Raw genomic sequence first — 11,154 nt, forward strand, 5'->3', positions numbered from 1 at the left:
CAAGGAAATCCCAGTCAACAATGAATTTTAAAATATCAAATATTGACCAGTCTTTAGCTTTGTAGATATCATTATCTGCTGCCGTTATGTGTCTTTTCAGCCTTGGTATTTCTTTTAAAAGCTCTAATTTGGATAGCTCATCATAGAAAGTGGTCAATTTTGGAACTGACACCCTCAACTCTTCTTCAGTTGCTGATAGAAGACTCTTGGCTTGAAAAGCCTCAAACATATTTGCTACTTCCTTGATCGCTGTTGATCTGGTCTGCAATTCAGAAATAAAACGATCAATACACTCCAGCATTGCCCCATTGTTTTCTTCTTGCACTGTGAGTCCAGCATCTCTGAGTTGTTCCCCTGTCATTCTCTTCTCGAACCTTAATCTTCTTTCTACTATTATTCCAAATTGATCTGCTTATAAAAGTGCCTTCTAAATTGCATGCTCCACTAAGTGATTGCGCTTCTCCTGCAGAAAAAGTCTTAATGCCTCTAACTTGGTCACTACTTTGTCAAGAACTAAGCCTTTAGTTTGCAGTTACTGCTCTGTCAAATTGACTTCCTCAAGTACAACAGCCCAAAAGTAAAGGTAGCACAGAAACGTGAAATCACAGACAGCAGATAAAAGACCTTGTGCTGCACCTCTTGTTTCCATATTTTTAAGAAGATCACATAGAGCTTCAATCGCCACCACATATTCATCAAACTTATCTTTCACCGGTTGCACAGCAGCATGATGTGCACTCCAGCGTGTTGTTGATAACCTTTAACCGACATTGCAGTGTGTTCAATTAAAACATCCCATCGATGGGTGGAAGCAGCAAAGAAGAAATACATTCTCTCAAGAGTTCCAAAATATATTACACATAAAGCATTTTCAGAAAAAGAGTTTTGACCACACAAGTTAAGCGAATGGTTTACGCATCCGTTAAAAATAGCTTTCTTGTTCTTTCTTTTCAGAATGGTTTGAACACCTTTATGAATTTCAGACATTGTGACAGCTTTATCATAACCTTGCGCTCTGCACATCCATATGTCAAGGCCATCACTTTCTAAATTTTTTAAAATGTCTAAACAGAGGTCATCAGCTTTTTTGCTCTTTAAAGGAAAAATTCTAGAAACACTTCTCTCACTTTAACTTTTCCGATGTGGGTTTTCACATATCTGATCACCTTATACATCTGGTCAGTGTGTGATACGTCAGGTGTGGTGTCAAATATGATTCCAAAATACCTTGCAGCCTGTACATCATTTAAAAGAATTTCCTTCACATGATTTGCCAGAACAGTTATAAATTCATTCTGAGTTTCTGGTGAAAGATAAGATACAGTCACAGATGCTTTTACTGTTGCAAATGTACTTTGCTTTAATATCATTTAGTGTTCTTTCAACGCTGGGTGATATTTAGAAAGCATCTTAACCATCTCAAGAAAGTTTCCTTTATTCAAAGAAGATGCATCTTTCTTATGGTCACGAAATGCTAGATTTTGTTTAGCAAGAAACAATGTGATATCAAGCAACCTGTGTAAGATATCCCTCCATTTTTTTTATCCCTATTCATTACAGCAACACAGGCGGTATCAGTTGTTTTGCAAAGCTTAAGACCTGCTGCCAATGTTTTCCATTTTTCAAGGCAATCTAGATGGTCATCTGATATCTCATGATTATGTAATATTGGGCTCATCTTCCACCACTACTGAAACCCAGTGACAAATTTTGATTTTTGTTCTGTTACATTAACAGTGAAGAGTCTGCAGCAAAAACAATATAATTTCTCACTGATGAGCAAGTAAACCATCCAGGAACGCAGTATTTTCTTACCGTTTGGCATCTTCTTGCAGAACCATTCTTTGACAGATGGCGCACGTCTCCTTTAGCCTTTGCACCTTGCCTTGTTACTGTACTGAAAAGTCCATCCTTGTTCTGAAAAGAACCACTTCCTCTTTTGATAATTTCAACTCTAAAATGATCTGGAACAGGTGCATTCCAGAAAGAAGCATCATATAAAATATTCCATTTTTTCTCATCTACTTGACTTAACACATTTACAGTATCGTGATAAGAATCATTTTCAGCATGCATTTCTGTTTCAAAGTCATTCACTGCTACTTCATTGTGTATTTCTGCATCAATCTTGTGATTGTGATTCTCTTCCATTTCTGACTTTAGTTGTTCTTTTGAAGGTTGCGTGCTGTCAGGATTTGAGAAATCTATATCAATTGTAGATTATGGAAGAAGATCATTTGACGAACCATGGCCATCAATTGGTCTCCTGACATATTAAAGCATGAATCCAGTTAGTGATTTTAGTGATTCACATCTTTTCTTCTTAGCTTTTCGCTGCTCGCATCCATTTGGCCTCTTTGATTTGTGAACTCCATGTGGCATGATGGAATATTCTAGACTAATATATATATATATATATATATATATATATATATATATATATATTATATATATATATATATATATATATATATATATATATATATATATATATATATATATATATATATATATAATAAATCAGGGACTTAAAAAAGTACAACTAAACAAAAAGATATAATATATATATATATATATATATATATATATATATATATATATATATATATATATATATATATATATATATGTTGGTAATGATGGCTATTTGGCAAACATCCAATTGTCAGTTGAATATGATTAGTCAACGCTATGATCAATTTTAAGAAGATTTTTTGCAATGTTGATTGTTCTTTTAATCTTACAATAATAATAATAAATGGGTTTTATTAATAAATTAAATAAATTATTATTTGTAAATATATAAGATCAATATACTTTAATATAATAAGATCAATGTACATTAATTAAAAGTGCTGCTGAGCTATAATTGTACAAATTAAAGGTAACTACGTGTTTTATTTAAATTAATTAATATTTAAATTAATTTGAAATAAATGTTTATTTCGTTAGATTTTTAGAATTCGTTGTTTTTAGAATTATTTTAGAATTCGTTATTTTTAGAATACGATTTTAGAATTCGTTAGATTTTTGGTGTAAATCAGTAGATTTTGGTAAAATAAATTAAATTTTCTATTATTTTTTGGTGTCACCCCTTGATGGTGTCACCCGGTGCGGTCCACACCCACCAAAACCCCCTCGCAACGCCCCTGCTTCTCAGTCAATATTAGCATAGTTTATATAGCAGTGAATAAATGAGAAACAAAGTTGTCGTAAATTTTTATTATTGAGATAAGTTCGAGCTTTGTATAAAACTCCAATATTTTTAGAAACCTAAGTGCATACATAATTAATATGCTGATTCTAAGTAATGTTCTCATCGATATAAATACCTAAGAATTTAATAACGGAGCCTCTTTTATTTCAATATCATCAATAAAAACTTGAGGCAAGTTTGAGAGTCAAAAATTTTTTTCTTAGCGAATGAAAAAGAGCCCATTTAGTTTTGTCAGTATTTAATGCTAATTTTTTGGATTTGAACCAGTGGTATAAAAGTTTAGGTTCTTTATTTGCGGTGGCAAAAGGTTCTCTAATATCACTCTTAGAGATGAACAAATTAGTGTCATCGGAAAACATGATACTCATCAGATTAGTTGCTTTATTTAGATTGTTTATACAGATTAGAAAAAAGAGGGGTCCGAGGATTGAACCTTGTGGAACTCCACAAGTTATGTTTAAAAATTTGTTGTGATAGTTGTCATTACCAACAACAAATTGTTTTTGGTTTGCTAAGAAACTTCTAACCCACCTTAACACTTGGCTATTCACTCCATAGTATTTCAGTTTTTTGAGTAGGATGTAATGGTCAACCGTATCGAAGGCCTTTGATAGGTCGATAAAGATACCTAAGGTATATTTTGATTGTTTAAAAGATTTTGAAAATTTCATTTACAAATTGGATAATTGCATGCTCTTTTGAGTTATTTTTTTTTTATAGCTATATGGTAAAGTGGTGTATATGGTAAGGTGATGTTTAAGATGGTGTATATGGTGTTATAAGGAAGGTGGTTATATGAGTAAAACTTTATAAATGGTTAAAACTTTATTTATGGTTAAAACTTTATAAGGTTAAAACTTAGCGATTTTTGTTAAAAAAATGATTTTTAGTTTAATATCCAACTTTATATAAAATTTAACTGGCTTTTAAGCAATATCTAACATGATATGGTTTTAATAACAAAAAGTAGTTAAAAAACTGATTTTATTGATTATGAGTTAAAAAATTTACTTAGTTACGTCATTAACAACAAAGTTTGTTATTGATATATTTATCTAAAAACTAAATTTTAAAGAGTTGTTTTTACTTTTGGGTCTGTATATTTACCAAACTAGTTATGAACCAAAGTTATAAATCTGATAATTTTGTTAGTTAAAAGGAGAGAAGAAAGTCAAGTGTGAATTTATTTCAAAAAAAAAGATTTATTAAAGCAAAGCATATAAGTTTAAAGAAAAGAAAAATTAAACGATTGTTTCATAGTAACAGGTATGTTAAGAGACCAATTGATGTTCTTTTGGAACAGTCTGCAGAAGGAACAAACAATAATGGAATAGATACATGCTTCAGCTGTAGTAAATTACAATGATGGTTTGAGAGGTTTTAGAAGAATTTTTGGTTATTTGCAGCTCTTATCTGGAAGTTTTATGATCCAAGGATCATGGAAGAAGGACATATCGAGAGTAAAGAAAATAATTAAAAATTCAACTCCTAAGCAAAAAATGGCTATGAGGAAAAGGAGATGTATCAGGAAGGGTTACATTAAAAAGGAGAAATAAAAATAGACAGTATTCTTATGTTTCAGGAAATTTTTAATCAATTTATTGTTTTTAAACTTTGAAGCTTGATTTCTCAATTATTTCTCAATTATTATTTTTTTGTTTGACTGCGAACAGCAAATCATTCATATCTTTTTAACCAGATATGCAGTTAACTTCAAATTTTCAGGGTTGTTTTTTTATAGATAGAATCAGTGTTGTAAGTTTTAGCTTGTAAATGTCATAAAAAAGCTGAGAACGTAGTTTCCGTTTTTATTGATTTTTCTATATTTAATGCTGAATCAGTGTAAAATGGGGTAAATAAATTTCTATTTTAGCATTTTAAATTAAATTAAGCATTATTTACCCTTGAAACTAACTTTGAAAAAGTTAAAAAAACAAAAAAACAAAATTAAAAAAACAAATTTTTTACCATATAACCACCACAAACTTTTTCATTAAACGAGCAACTATATTTGTTAATTTCACGTTAGCATAAATAATTTCAAAAAAATTCGGCAATAAAAACACATTTTGTCTTCTCTGTGAAAATTGACATATTTTGAACTTCTATTTTTTACAGTAGGGGAGATCGGGGCTAGTTGGCTCGGTTTTTACTCTATGAGCCCTGTAACCCAAACAGCAAATTTTTTTGAAAATATTAAAGTGTAGTCTCAAACAGTATGAATTTGGATAACTGATAAAATTTGCATTAATTTACAAAAAAAATTCTTTAGGTCTTCCCAGGCCCTCAAAAAAAAAAAAAAAAATTGCGCCAACTTACCCCACCACGGGGTAAATTGGCGCAAAGTATAAAAATGAATAATAATGTACTATTAAGTGCTAAATTAATAGGAATCTTTTTACTATTAATTTCGGCAATAAATTTAAGCCAAAAATTTAATATTAGTTTTAGCTTGTACCAAATATTAGTACGTATTAAATCCAAAACAGTATTCTACTTTTTATCTGTGAAAAAAAAATTAAAAAAAAATATTTGTCTAATTTTCTTGTAAGAGTAAGTTTTTTCAATATTGTTAAAGATTATTAAAAAAAAATGACTTTATAGAAATATATATTTTTTTCCATAGTAAATTCTATGAGCCAACTTACCCCGTGAAAATTTAGTCAACTTACCACGTAAGCCGTTTTTTCAATAAACAGTGTATAGATCCTGAAAAACGGTAACTTTGAAAAAAATTCTGACTGGATATAGTAAACCAATTGTGACTGGAACTTTTACAATAATTTTTTTTTCATACGACCAATTATTTTCTTCGTAAAGTAAAAAGGAAGCGATATTCCAAAAGTTACGTTTTTGTCCAAAAAACACATAAATTTTAATATCTCCCATGCACATGCGCGAATCCTGACAATACTATAGTGAATGATGAAATTAGGAAGGTTCTGTGTCATTTTTGTCACTTTCTGATGAAAGGCTCTGAAGATAAAGGTAATTCGTCAACTAACCCCTGCGGCCAACTAGCCCCGGTCTCCACTACGTATTTTTTGCATGTTTTAACTTATTGCATAATGGCGATGAAAACTTACAGAATTGCTATCGAGTGTTTATCATTTAAAAAGTCGGTACTCCAAAATGTATGCAAAATATTTTCAAAACTGCCCAAATTGATTTTTATTTCCATTTTAGCGTTTCAGTACAATGTAAAAAATTTACACAATTTAAAAAACTATTCTAGAGTCTTCTTAAAGCCCTTGAACATTTTACAGGTCCTTAATATTATTTTTTTTATATAATGGTTAATTATATTATAAAATAAGTTTTAAAAGTTAGTTATAAAATAATTTTTTTTTCATAATTTTTAAAGATAAACAATATGTAGGGTAGAGCGGGGCAAATCGGGACAGTTATGCCTAATGCCATATATCTCAGCTAAAACTTACTTTATTTAAAAAATTTTTTTTTTTTATAAAAAATTTTAAATTATTGTGCTTCATTATTGTAAAAAAATTTAATTTTATCAAAATAAAATTTTTATCGAAATATCAATGTATTGCACCAAAATGTATTAGTAAGTTTGTGAAAAACAAAATTTGCGTATTTTCTTAAGCAATGCAATGACAAAAGATTTGTCTTGAACTATTGCAAACTTGCTTTGTTTATAAAAAGTTAATATTTTTCAGACAGTATTTTTTATCCTCTTTTAGAATCTGGTTTTATATATTTGGAATTTAAATTTTTGAATAGTATTAATTTCAGTAAAATGTTTTTTGTGGGGCATATCGGGTCAACAAGTTATTTATATAATTGACAATATTACTACCATTTCGTAATGCTGTTTACAGTTTGATCATTTTACTTTTAATCTAAAATATTATTTTCCTTATTTAGAAAAGCAATATTAGTAATAAATTCAAAGAAGTTTTTATAACTTCGATTATTAATAGTAAACAACAAGATCAACACAGTCACAGTACACAGGTCAACAAAAAAAATTTTTTTTTCTGGTGCCGAGCAAACAATTTGTTTTTTGTATAGCATTTCTCATTTTGATTTCAAATATGCAACTCTTTTTTTACCATCAGGTCAAGTTGTAAAGATATTTAGGTTCAAATCTTAAGTATTTAGGGTAAAGTCCCTAATATTGTCGAAAAAAAGTTATTCAAAAGTATGTCAACCTGGGTCTCAAAAGAAGCGTATTTTCATTGAGATTTTAGAAAACATAAATATTTTTCGTTAAAATTTATTGACAAAAAAATTATGTAAAAAAATGCTAAAGACTTTTAAAAAAATTTCAACAGAATGTTATTCAGCAATAATACTAAAAATACTTATTTTTATTATAAATGAATAACATTTTTAAAATCTCTATGAAAATATGCTTCTTTTGAGACCCAGGTTGACATACTTTTGAATAATTTTTTTTTCGACAATATTAGGGACTTTACCCTAAATACTTAAGATTTGAACCTAAATATCTTTACAACTTGACCTGATGGTAAAAAAAGAGTTACATATTTGAAATCAAAATGAGAAATGCTATACAAAAAACAAATTGTTTGCTCGGCACCAGAAAAAAATTTTTTTTTTGTTGACCTGTGTTATTAATAGTGTTTAATGTAAACAACGTAAGAAACTATTTAAGACAGATCAATCATTCGAAATGAGATGAAATGCAGTTTTAGTTGTGAGTAAAAAGAGACTAAGAATTAGAAAAGTTGCGGACACATATGGTATATTTAAATTTGCTCTACATTGGCATATTGCTAATAAGCCAGTTTATCAAAAATGTTGCCAAATAGTTTCAGGATACTTTTTGTGTGATTTATGGGATCCATTACATTTTTTGTTACTAATATAATATCTATTTTTTGTTACTAATATAATATCTATTTTTTGTTACTAATATAATATCTATTTTTTGTTACTAATATAATATCTATTTTTTGTTACTAATATAATATCTAGTTTTGCGCTACTTAATTTTTAGAACAATTTTTTAAGTTTGTTTTAAAGTATTTTATAATAAAACAGAAGAAGTTTTTTATTTATTTTAGTTGTTATTTCTTTTTTGTGGTCTATGGGTGTATGGGCGTGTAGTTTCTATGGGTCTGTTACTTTATTGAGAGTTTAATGTCTGAACATGTTTAAATAATAGATAGCCTTCATTATTTATTGTTTTTAAAGATTTTCGATTAATAAATAACAGCTGTTTTTTAACTGTCCCGTTGCCCCACCTACTTGCAAAATGTAAAAATTTTTCTAGTCTGGAGTTTCGTTACTATGGTTGTCGTAGCGTTTTTTTTTTTTAATTTTTTTTTGTTATTTCGTTTTCTCATATCAATGAATTTTAGGAAATTTGTAAAAAACAGTGTTAACTATGATTAGTTCATCTGCAACTAGCATTTGTTTCTTAAGTGTCTCTATATTCTAGCTGTCTGGACTTTTACGAGTCCAGACAGCTAGAATAAATTTTTGATTGAATTTGTAGGGAAACAAGTTAAATGGAAATTAGTTTTATGACAAAGTAGGAAAATGTGTTTGATTTCTCTAAGTGTAATTAGAACAAGAAAACTGCACAATGCTGGAAATCGACATCCAAATTTGTTTTTTTTCCCTTATGCTTAGCCGTGCATCTGCGTTTTGCTCAACATTTTTATAATTTATCTATTTATTAGGATCAGTAGGAAACATGTTCAGTACTGAACAGTATTGAACATGTACTGAACAGTACAGTACATGTTCAGTACTGAACAGTACTGAACATGTAACTACATGTTAAGTACTGTTCAGTTAATTAACTGAACAGTACTGAACATGTACTTACACGTTCAGTACTGCAATTCCACGATCGTCTCCCAAAAAATGAAAAAATTAAACAAAGCCAATATACATAATACTATATATCAGTAAAAAGCTCTACTTCTCCTCTTTTAGAAAATATATAGCTTGTTATAGTATGCCGCTATCATAAAAAATTATATGGGCTGAAACAGTAGGTAAAACAGTAGGCGTTTTTGCGATAATTTAATTCATTTTTAATCGCCAAAGTTCAATTGAACCTATAAAAAGTTTAAAAACTGTCTTGCTCATTGCAATCAGGTTTTTAGCTGCACTAATCATTGCTACTTATGACAAAAACATACTTATTGCCAGACGAATTTAGAAACCATTTATTTTAATCAAATGTTATTACCACTATTGCCATGCTGTGACAATTAGGGTACCAATAGTTTTATTTCTAAGACAACCAGTAAAACTTATGATTTCAAAATTTCAGCGCAATGAGAACTCTATCTAGTACATCTGAATAAATACTAACATGTTTAAAAAAATAATTAGCTCAAGTTATTTTTAGAATCTTTTTGTCACGCCGTGACGTCACAGCGTGATTATTGTGTGACCAACTTTTTTTTGACGTCTTCTACAAAGACTACGAAATATAGGTATGTTTTGCATAGGCAACATTCGGAAGATGAATGCTCAGCTGTCGTTGAGGTTCTCTTTTGGGATACATAGAACCTCTCTAAAAGACAGTTGCAAATTCATTGAGCCTTAGATGTAATGCGTGCATCTCCAAAACTACTGTGTTGCTTTTTTTTAATCTTTCAAGGGTTTAACATGCTTCATATTCATGCTGAACGTCAAAAAAAATATCGTGAAAGGCAGTTAGAAAAATTTAGCGAAAAAGTAGTTAAAGAAAAAGAATCATGTCCTTGGTGTTGTCCTTGTGTCATATGTTATGTCTACTTAGGGCATTTAGAAGCCATGAAACCTTTGCTGAAATACTTGGAATTGATAAGGATCTAGTTAAAAAATTTTTCAAACATACTGCAAACTAGATAAGAATTATCTAGTTTGCAAACTGAATATTGCAAACTAGATAAGAATTACTTAATGGAGAAAAAAGAGTGGAAACTTTCCCATCAATCATAGTACATTCTAACTTGTGCTTGACTTGAAATAAGTCTATGATTGTTGTTCTGAGTTCAGTTGATATAAAAAAAATCATGTTCTGCTTTAAAAATTTACTGATTTTCTTAAACGTATTGCATTCGAACAGGACGACAATATTGGGTTGAGGATGTTTTGGGTTTAGTTCAAAGAATAACATTAATTTCCTGTATTTTAAGTTGTACAGGTACTATACACAAAAGAAACAAGGATTCTTCAACTGGAACTGGTAATCTGTCCTGTTCATCTTCAGTTCTCTGTTTGTAAACAGACTGTCCAGAGGGACCATCGAATCCGACTTTGCTTATAAGAAGAAGAGTATTGCAAGACTCAGGTAGTTTTGATTTATCCATAGCTTTTCAAATTCTGTTTGTAGTGTGATCCATTATTTTTTAAATATTCACTGAAGCACTGTAGTTTGATGTGACAATTCCGGAATCTGGAATGCAATCACTTTTAGCTTTCACAATAAAATTGTAGGCAGGGTATAACATGCAACCTTTATCTAAGGCCCCTTTATTGATTGTTTGATAGTCAGTCCTACTCATTCTACAGTCTAACATTAAAGCTAAAGCTTCTTCTGCTGAGTAGCTTTTAGAGCATGATATATTACAGGATCCATCAGTTTTACTTTCCATTAAATGTTTAACAACTTTAGCATCTTTAAATCGTCCTTATTTATTAAGATTAAGAATAAGGACATGAAACAGACTTTCAGTAGTAACACCCAATTTTTCATTAATCTCTAAAGATCTTTTTTTCTTAGAACTTGTTGAGAGATCTTCAAATAATTTTGAAGGTGCGCCTTGTTGTACATTTTTTATCCTAATTTGCTGTTAAGGTTCCTTTACAATAAATTTCATATTTAACCATTTCTCGTAACGATTTATAAACCTTCTTTTTTGTCTACCTGTCACATTCCATTTCTTTTTAAAGTTTTTCATAAATTTTTTGGTTAACCTCATCTGATTGTAGTTCGGATAACA

At 29.6% G+C, this 11,154-nt stretch overlaps 1 long non-coding RNA gene and 1 pseudogene across 3 annotated transcripts in view; one reads left to right on the forward strand and one right to left on the reverse strand.

Moving 5' to 3' along the window:
* Positions 1 to 532: 532 nt before the first annotated feature.
* Positions 533 to 2,151, reverse strand: LOC136088152 (zinc finger MYM-type protein 1-like; annotated as a pseudogene).
* An 8,215-nt stretch (positions 2,152 to 10,366) lies between these two features.
* Positions 10,367 to 11,154, forward strand: part of LOC136088777 (uncharacterized) — a 2,214-nt gene continuing 1,426 nt past the window's right edge. For all 3 annotated transcript variants that reach the window (XR_010642471.1, XR_010642472.1, XR_010642470.1), the window contains exon 1: positions 10,367 to 10,502. This is a non-coding gene — a long non-coding RNA (uncharacterized LOC136088777). The remainder of the gene's footprint in view (positions 10,503 to 11,154) is intronic.

The sequence above is a fragment of the Hydra vulgaris genome, chromosome 12, assembly GCF_038396675.1.
Source record: "Hydra vulgaris chromosome 12, alternate assembly HydraT2T_AEP".
Lineage (NCBI taxonomy): Eukaryota > Metazoa > Cnidaria > Hydrozoa > Anthoathecata > Hydridae > Hydra > Hydra vulgaris.